At 51.6% G+C, this 8974-nt stretch overlaps 1 protein-coding gene across 5 annotated transcripts in view; it reads left to right on the plus strand.

Moving 5' to 3' along the window:
* The first annotated feature begins 871 nt into the window (after nucleotides 1-871).
* Nucleotides 872-8974, plus strand: part of FOXP4 (forkhead box P4) — a 973797-nt gene continuing 965694 nt past the window's right edge. For 4 of the 5 annotated variants that reach the window (XM_085650470.1, XM_085650461.1, XM_085650455.1 and 1 more), the window contains exon 1: nucleotides 886-1105. The gene's annotated coding sequence lies outside the window, so the exon portion shown is untranslated. Of the gene's footprint in view, nucleotides 1106-8974 lie in introns of all 5 variants that reach the window. The other variant, XM_085650498.1, reaches the window with a different exon arrangement.

The raw sequence follows: 8974 nt of genomic DNA on the forward strand, positions 1-8974 counted from the left end.
GGTTTCTCTCACCTCTTCCTGTTCACTCTCTTATCCGATGTTCTCCGTAGGGTTGCCTTTCTATGGTTTCTCTATCCTTTTACAGTAGGAATTTCTTAGTTATACATCTACTCTGATGATACAGTCCCTCTCTGTTCCCTTTCTCCTCAGATCGACTCCCTCGCCCTACTCTCGGGCGCACCAGTGCTTGTTTGAAGCTACTGTCTCTCATATTATTGTCTCTCTACTTTGAGGGTCTCTGGTGTCTCAAATTCTATCTCCCCTTAAGTGTTTACTTTGTATTAGACCCGTCTCTTGTCTGGTAGTGTCTCTCGTGGCCCTCTCCCCACTGTCTTTATTTACCAAGCCTACCTCTACCCTCATCCTTCTCTACCCTCATCCTTTCTCGTTAGCTCTCACTCCTCTCCTCTTCCATTAATGTGTCTCTCCGCCGCTTTTGTTTCTATGTTTGTATCTCCACTAATTATTTATCTTCCCATGTTGTCTCTGTCGCTTAGTTTGACTCTGGGGAAGTCTAGCACGTGTTGTGCCCTTCCCATATTCTTATATTAATGTTCCTCTCGATCCCCTGGTCCCCATCGAAAGGTCTCTCGCTGGTCTATATCTCCTCAGAAGGTTCATCTCCGTGAGCATTTTCTGGCTCTGGCCAGTCCAGCACTTGTTGCAAGTTGCCTTTCCTCAGTAGCAGGAAACCGGCTGCACCTGCTTTAGATGAATTATGGTAGCCTAGAAGTAACTCTCTTTCTTCCTTTCTCTCCATTTCCCTCCTCCACTCTCTCTCCCCCGCCCCCCGCCTTCTCGGTCACTCACATCTCACAGCCCCAGCCATTAGAAGCCAGTCTGCCCAGCTCTGTATGGGACAGAGGAGCAGCAGGGAGAGAGGGAGGCGGGCAGGAAGGGGCGGAGAGCAGCGATGAGAGTGCTCAAAGGAGGGGAGGGGGCCGCCGAGGAGGAGGGGTTGCAGGAGCCCGGGACACCAGCACAGACTCAAGTGTGAGCAGCATGCAGTAAGCAACGTGCTGGGGCTTCCATCCGAGCCCCCAGGATCCGGGACCCCCTCATGCCCCCCAGGGAAGAGTGCTGAGGAGCCGCAGATTCCCAACAGGTTGGTGAATGCACTTTCTGCCCTCTCACTCGCACCGTTCTGTTGTTACCCTCCGACTTCAGTGCTTTACCCTTCTGCCACATCGTGTGTACCCCCCCCCCCCACCCCCCATTCCAAACGGCCCACTAAAGACTGTCTCTCCGAAGTGAGAGATCCCTTTCGCTTCTGATGCGCCGAACAGGTGTTTGTGGGGTGAGTTCAATTGTTTGTATTCCTCGGGGGTGTTCTTGGCGACTTTCATTTATATCGGAGCACTTTTTCTCACATCTGCAAAGGGTGTGGGGTGGGAAGGGGTTTTCTGTGTCTACAGTTTGCTTGGGATGGCTGCCTCCGGCAGGTTGCGCTGGATGCTGGGGGCTCGAGGCATGGATGCTTTCGCAAAATGGAGAGGGACATTCGAGAGCTGGCCTCCCTCCGACACCCTTGCAACCCTTGGCACACTTTTCACTTGCAGAACTTAAGACAAAGATGCAGAGGATAGAGCTTCGACTTCACAGATAAGATTAGAGTTCGGGAGTGGTGAGATGGGCCAGAGAGGGGCGCGGCGGGGGGACCGCCTATGAGAAGGGCACGGGGAGAAAGTAACAGGATAGACGGCAGGACTGGGTGGGGTTGCTGGGTATAAATGGCGAGGGGGGGGGGGGGAGGGGTACTAGACTAGAGATAAATAAAGTAACAGGGCAAAATCTAAGCCGGGGAAAAGAAAGTAAGACTTCGGCTACAAAGATGAGCCAGAGAGAAATACTAGAGACGGCAGTGTGTGCCACAAGTGCCCGGGCAGTTGTTTCAGCGTGGAGGGGCAGACACCCAGAGAGAGCGCGACGGTGGTGACTAGAGTCAATAGAGTGTAAGAGGTGGAAGCTAAAGACAGGACTTTCGAAAAGCAGGTGAGAGTGAATGAGTAGGGTGAAACAATGAGGGTGCAGGGCAGAGGCACTCGGGGAGACGGCCGAGGTCAGTCAGAGTAAGGGTCGGGAGGGGTCTGCAAGGAATCCGGAGCAGCAGACACAGCTCGAGGCCCTCCTCCTTGTTTGTGTGGGGGAGGGGAGAGCCAGGCTGTGAACAGAGTTTTGTAAAGTGCTTGACTCCTGGTAAAAGTGTTTTGGCCATGTGCGCCCCTACAGTCAGCGCACAGGGCAGGGGAGTCTCAGACTCTAGTGGGTGGCATTGTGACCCCATCCTTCGAAAATAGCAGAGCTCTGTCTGAGCGCTCAACGGAGAATGCGCCCCGGCCTTGCCTGCCAGACAGTATCCGATCTGATACTGTACCTCAGTCTGCCAGAAGGTGCCCCCACACCAAGTTCCCACAGCCACGCTTCTAGTAGCAGAATGTTCATGGAGGGGGCAATCGCGTCCAGTGCGAGCATCTGCAAAAAACTGACTGTAAGAGGTCGTAAAGTTGGAAGGGAACTTCTACATGCATTTTACACAATAACTACTTTCCAACAAGGGCTTAACATTTCAGCCTATTGGCATGAATCCACGAGATAAATTTTATCGCTATATTAAACACTAGCCTGGATGTTTCGTACACAACCTCTCGGGACACACTAGTTAGTGCCTTTGGCGTGCGCTATCCTAAGAAAGAGATCTGTGTGTTAAACATCATGTGCATTTGTCTGTGTCATAGAGATAGTTAGTGCAGACATGTCCCTTTGGACAGATCTTAACCATGTCCAAAAAGCGTTCTCCATGCTGTAGACTAGCGGTATTCTGAGTTCCGGTATCTCTCCGGTCACATTTTGCGAACTGCATAAAGGGCCATCGTTTCTCTGGAGGACAGGGAGAAGGGTTCTGTCACTAACTCCCAGGACCAGAAGCCTCCTGACACAAGCTCAGATGGGAACCAGTGTTCCAGAAACCGCCGAGCTCTCGTCTGAGGCTAGCGTGGTGGAAGCTGCCACTGTGACTCCCCGAAAACAACTCTTAGCAAAATGTGCTGCAAACGCTTTTCACCCGTTTTAGTGGCAGAATTCTTAAAGGCGGCGTCTGTGTGTATTATTTATATTAGCATCTAGTTATAGGCAGTTATTTTAACGTGGTAGCTTGGATCTGGGATAAAGTGATCTAATTAGGGCACCCCACAACACAAGACATTAGTAAAAATCGATTTCTGCAGCAAAATTTACACCTTTCAAGCGTAAGGCAGAAAAGGCACTCGACCAAAGTGTTGTAGTTTTATTTTAATCGGATCGAGTCTGCTGTTTTTTATACCCTGGACGAATGAATTATTGCAAGTGAAAAATGACAATTCGGTATTTGAGATCCCGAAAACCCGTAAATTGTTGTCTCTGTGTCTTTGGAAGTGATGAGATCTGTCCCCAAAATATAAGCTTTTGAATGTCCTCACACTGGGTACTTTCACACCTCCTACTCAGACAGAAATTTCTGGCTAATGCAATATTTAGGAATATGGTTATTTCTTAATCCACCGAAACTTTGTTTACCGATCCACCGCGTTTTTTTTTTCTTTTTAAAAGCACCCTAGATGGACGTGTGTCGCGAGATGTGTCCAGGGCTCTCTGCGCCACTGAGTTGTGAACCCCGCTTGACTAGGTGAGCCCTGCAATGTTTCTTCATCACTACGTGTGTGCACTCGCGCTCCAATGCCTGAAACCCCTTGACTAGCTGTGCCCTTCAATCGGAGAAGGGGCTTCTTGCCGCTGTATAAAGTCACCTGAAGCCACTCGCTGTCTGCCCTCTTCCGAACACCCCTTAGCCCTGAGAGTCCCCACCGTGGCGCTACGCAAGCCCTGCGGTGGCAACGCAGTTTCTTTCCCTGTGCCCGGGCATCTGAAGCCCGTTCCCTCCCATCCACCTGAATCTACGCGAGTGAATGTGCCCGGAGGGCTGAAGCTTGCTTGCCACGGACCCGCGCGTACACACCTCGACGGGAGCCCCGCCGTGACCTCACATCCGACTCTGCCATTAATAGCCAGTGAAGGGCCGTCTTTTGTCATTTTCGACTCAAAAGGGAGAGTGGGGGATTGTTTTTTAGGGAGGGGGTGAGAGGGTGAGGCGCCTTTTTTGTGCTGAAGGTGGTATGGGCCGTTATGAGGGCACATTGGCTTTTCATCTCACCTTCGTTCAAATTGAGGGGTGCACAGGCGTCTTTATGGAGAGCTCGCCTTTTCAGGTTATTTTTTGACGGAAATTTATATCACCTCCCTTGTTGCCTTGAGTGGAAAAGTGAAAGCGAACGGAGGTGGTTAACCCCATGTGGCGGAATTGCCTGTAACCACTTTTGTGACCTGGCTGAAAACCACCAGTGCTGTTGCGTTTAGCAGTCACCAGTGCCGGACTGACAGTGCCTCACGGGCCAGCTCGAAAGTGTGTGTGTGTGTACTGGCCCATTGGACCAAGAGAACGTCACACACACGTGCCCTTTCACAAGCACCGAGGCTCTGATGTGGCCATCAGCACTTTCCTCCTGACAGCGCCAGGGCTCTTCTGTCGGCGTCAGTACAGGAGTGCTCTCCTCCCGACAGCGCCGAACCTCTGCTGCAGGCGTCAGTACCGTTCTGACAGCGGGCCGCTCTGGTGGAGGTACTGGTACTGTCCCACGAACACGTTGGCGGCTTTGCAGAAGACCCTAGCACTGTAATTAAATATGTGTGCCTAGAGCCTGACAGTACCTGCCCGGTATGCGCCTGTGCTGTAGGCCTGTTCCTGCCCCGTGTCGATGACGTACCCCCAGGGCCCAGAAGGGTTTGTTTGGGGTGGGGGGAGGGAGAGAAATTCTTCACTTCGTCCTTCACAACAATCGGGCCTTTGTTGTTCCACCTAAAAACAACGTGTGTATGCTTTGAATAAGTTTGTTGTGAAGAAATGTGACCTGGCAGGATGCCAGGTGTGCAGGTGTGGGCAAGTGGGCGTGTCTCCGGGTTTTGTGCCAGGGGGGGACACAAAAATAATACACGAAGGGGAGCCGGGATAGCAGGGGCTGCCCTGGGTAAGGAAAGGCTCCTGGCAGCCAGATAAAGGGGGGCCTCTTAGGATCGAGGCTCCCTTGTTGGACTCCGCCGGAGCAGCCTCTGTTCCAGGACCCTAACCCCCCTTCTGCCCCAGCGCTAGTTCTGGGCTCTTGGGGACGAGCCGCTGGTGCCTCCTGCATGTGAATCTTCCATGATTCCTTTACTGTTGCGAGTTCTGCTGCTGTGGCCGCCCGTGTTCTAAGCCCTCCTGGCTCCCTCTGCAGAGGGACCCCTGTTCTCTGCTCGCACCTGGCGTTCTCGTTCCTGGTTCCCGTGTGTTCCAGTAGTTTCCTTCCGGCTCGCGCACCGTCCAACCGTGTACCTGGTAGTCTCCTGCCGCCGCCGGTGCATTCAGGGTTTTCCACCCGTTCGACGCCTCAAGCTCTTGCTGTGGTCATTGTGTTTCTAAGTTATTAAAGTTGCCCTGCCTGTCCCTTCTAAGTTCCAGACTGAGGGGTACGCGCCTTTGTGCTTCTTTTGTTTTCATCTGGATTTTGGATACATAGCAGCCAAACAGTGTGCTCACTTCCGCCCGAACACCCCCACTCGCTGTCAGGCGGGGATATGGGGTTCACTTCAGCTAGGTTTGCCGGCATCTTCACCGACCTCGGTTTGCACCTGAGTAAAACCTTTGACGTGACGTCAACCGCAGATAGTCACCCAGTGGATGCCCTCCTATTCCACACCGGCCCTGATTTGTAAAGGACTTGTAGGCTGGGTCCAGGTGACCTTAAAATAACCGAAGGGCTCGTGGGTGTTTCTGCCACCCTGCTTGTAGTTGATTTTTCTACACAGTGCGTTTTATGGGTTTAAAACGAGTGGAATTTTCCAGGGAGGTAAGGAAAGGCCATGTTATTCTATCTCACCAAAAGATGTTTTTTATAAGCTAGTTGAAAAAAAGTTCCTGGAGAGGATTCCCTTCTGTGTGGATGCTCCCTCAGTGTGTTTGTGTGTTGCCAATCCATCTGTGGCTCAGGTTCTGCTGTTGCTGCCACCTGCCGAGAGAGTGGGCAGCTGCACAGGGCGCCATGGACTTGTGTGGGAGAGGCTGCCACTGAGCAGAGCCTCTTCAGGAGCGTGACACACGCCGGGGCTGTCCAGGGATTCAGGATGCACATTCTGGCGCCCCCTAGAGTGACTGCTTTGCAGAAGATGCTATACACAGAGGAGTGCAAGCCTTTATTTCACGAGTGCTTTTGGTTATTTACAGGCGTTGCCCGAGATAATATAGCACCGTTGCCCATTTATTGTGGAGAGAGATGTGCAGCTTTCCAGGGTGAATGTTTTGCTTATTTACACAGTCAGCTGAGATCACGCGTGCCCAACTCCCAGGCCTCACAGCACAGTAATCGTGAAGCTTTGAGGACGACAAATGCTTTGTTTAATTACCGACCTAGTTCAACATACACTGTAGCTGAGCCTAACAGAGGTAAAACCGGGCTAGTCTAGGGCTGGTGAATGATTTCTTTATTTATAAACCACCTGGGGACAATACAGGGTCTAATCCCAGGTTTTCTGGTGGCTGGGGGGCGTAGCTTTCAGCTTTCGGTGTGATACTTTGGTACAGCCCAAGCCTGGGAGGGTGTAACTTCTGTAAATGGGGCTAATAGCCGTATAACTGCGCAACTGTTAGAGTAGGTTTGGCCTTGATTAGTTACAGGTGCACCCTCGGCAAAGGACGACCCGTTCCCATGCATTACAGGGCTTTGATCAAGAACATCCCAGAATGCTTGCGCCACCCCAAGAGCCCTATGGATCCAATCTTTCTGCCGCCCTTGCTGACGTTTACAAAACATCAAAACTTGCAGAGACCATCACCTACCTGCACCCCACTTGTTCTAGTCAGGCTGTATGATCCTGCTCCTAGGACTAACCCACCCACGCCCAAACCCACCCTTTAATTCAGCTGTCAATAACCCATGCCCCTTACCCTCAAGCTCGCCAGCACAAAGTGCATAACTTCAGGGTAGCGTTTGGTGACGGCCTCAGTTGGCACGCGGTTCCTATTCCGTCACCACGTGGCTTGTGCATGGGAGTCCGCAGAATTTTTTCCATGGGGGAGCTAACCTTGCAAATGAAGGGGCGTGGCTAATGTTAATCAATAGGGGCGGGGCTAAAATAGCAGACAATCAGGATCTGGTAATGCTTAGGCCAAGCTGAGAGAAAAAAAGTGGTGAATTCTGCATTTGAAACTGGACAACAATTAGAACACACATGAACCCTAAAATTACCCCCCTGGCCCTTAAAACCCATACATTCCCTGATCCCTAAAATAGCCCCCTGGCACCCCAAAACCCATACCCACCCTGACCCCTAAAATTGTCCCCTTGGCACCCAAAACCCATACCTGCCCTGAACCCTAAAATGTCCTCCCCTTGCACCACAACTCATACCCACCCTGAACCCTAAAATTACCCCCCCGGTACCCCAAAACCCATACCCACCATGAACCTTAAAATTATCCCACTGGCACCCCAAAACCCATACCCACCCTGAACCCAAAAATTACCCCTGCCCCCCAAAACTCATACCCTCCCTGAACCCTAAAATTACCCCCCTTGCCCCGTAAAACCCATACCCACCCTGAACCCTAAAATTACCTCCTGGTACCCTAACACCCATACCCATCCTGAACCCTAAAATTATCCCCTGGCACACCAACACCCATACCCACCTGGAACCCTAAACTTACCCCCTGGCACTCCAAAACCCATACCAACCCGGAACCCTTAAAAGTACCCCCTGGTACCCCAAATCCCATACCCACCATGAACCCTAAAATTATCCCCTGGCACCCCAAAACCCATACCCACCCTAAAATTACCCCCTGGCACCCCAAAATCCATACCCACCCAGAACCCTAAAATTACTCCCTGGCACCCAAATCCACCATGAACCCTAAAATTACTCCCTGGCACCCTAAAACCCACACCCAACCTGCACCCTAAAGTTACTCCCTGGCACCCCAAAAGCTGAACACTACAAGCTTACACTACATTTGCATATTCGGAGGGACTGTCCCCCTTGACGTTTCCATGCATGCAAGCCTAGAACACCGTTCACTTAGAGCGTGGGTAGTCAAACTTTCTTCTTGGGGGCCAAAAATTTACAGTGCGGTTTGTGGCCGAGGGCTGCACGGTGGGGGGGTGGAGGTTGGGGGGCCAGTGGGGGGAGGGGCGTGCTAGAGCAGACAAAAAAAAATATTGATCATGAGTTGAACACAGGCCCCTGCAGCAGACGCCTTTGTCCACTGAGCCACAAGACCCGGTATACACATCTCTCTCTAATCTCTAATCTCTATTTATCTCTCTCTCTCTCTCTATCTCTCTCTCTATCTCTATCTCTATCTCTATCTCTATCTCTCTCTCTATATCTCTCTCTCTATCTCTCTCTCTCTCTCTCTCTCTCTCTCTCTATCTCTATCTCTCTATCTCTATCTCTCTATCTCTATCTCTATCTCTATCTCTCTCTTTCTCTCTCTCTCTCTCTCTCTCTCTCTCTCTCTCTCTTCCTCCCTCACTCTCTCTCTCTCTCTTTCCTCCCTCACTCTCTCTCTCTCTCTCTCTCTCTCTCTCTCTCTTCCTCCCTCTCTCTCTCTCTCTCTCTCTCTCTCTCTCTCTCTCTCTCTCCTCTCTCTCTCTCTCTTCTCCCTCCTCTCCTCTCTCTCTCTCTCCCTCCTCTCTCTCCTCTCTCCTCCTATCTCTCTCCTCTCTCTCTCTCTCCTCCTCCTCTCTCTCTCTCTCCATCTCTCTCTCTTCCTCCCTCTCTCTTCCTCCCTCACTCTCTCTCTCTCTCTCTCTCTCTCTCTCTCACTCTCTCTTCTCCCTCACTCTCTCTCTCTTCCTCCCTCACTCCTCTTCTCTCTCTCTCTCTCTCTCTCTCTCTCTCTCTTCCT

Source organism: Triturus cristatus, chromosome 1_1 (genome assembly GCF_964204655.1).
Source record: "Triturus cristatus chromosome 1_1, aTriCri1.1, whole genome shotgun sequence".
Taxonomy (NCBI): Eukaryota; Metazoa; Chordata; class Amphibia; order Caudata; family Salamandridae; genus Triturus; species Triturus cristatus.